We start from the raw sequence: 398 nt of genomic DNA on the forward strand, positions 1-398 counted from the left end.
GGGCTAAACCACTCCCCCTCATTCCTAGAGACCCGGGACTACGTTAGTATTACTTCGAGGTAGGGTCCCTGCTAGTCATTTAAGACTTTCATCGGTGTGCCCTGCGTCCAGGCCCCGCTACTGTTGCAGGCCCTTAAAACATAAATTGCGTGATTTTGTTCCAATTTTCTACTCGTTCTATCATTTTTTCTACAATAAGTAGAAGTACAATAAGTAAGTAACTCTCTCTATAAGCTTTTTAAGTAACTCTATTAATTTTGACTATATGTTACATGTAGTAATTGCGAAATTATTATTTCTCAATCAAATGCCCAATAATTCTTTTTTAAGCATTTTAAAAAAAATTGAATCAAGAAAAAGTTTTCCTGACATGGTTCTTGATCCTAGGACATATGCTA

Source organism: Teleopsis dalmanni, chromosome 1 (genome assembly GCF_002237135.1).
Source record: "Teleopsis dalmanni isolate 2A chromosome 1, ASM223713v2, whole genome shotgun sequence".
Taxonomy (NCBI): Eukaryota; Metazoa; Arthropoda; class Insecta; order Diptera; family Diopsidae; genus Teleopsis; species Teleopsis dalmanni.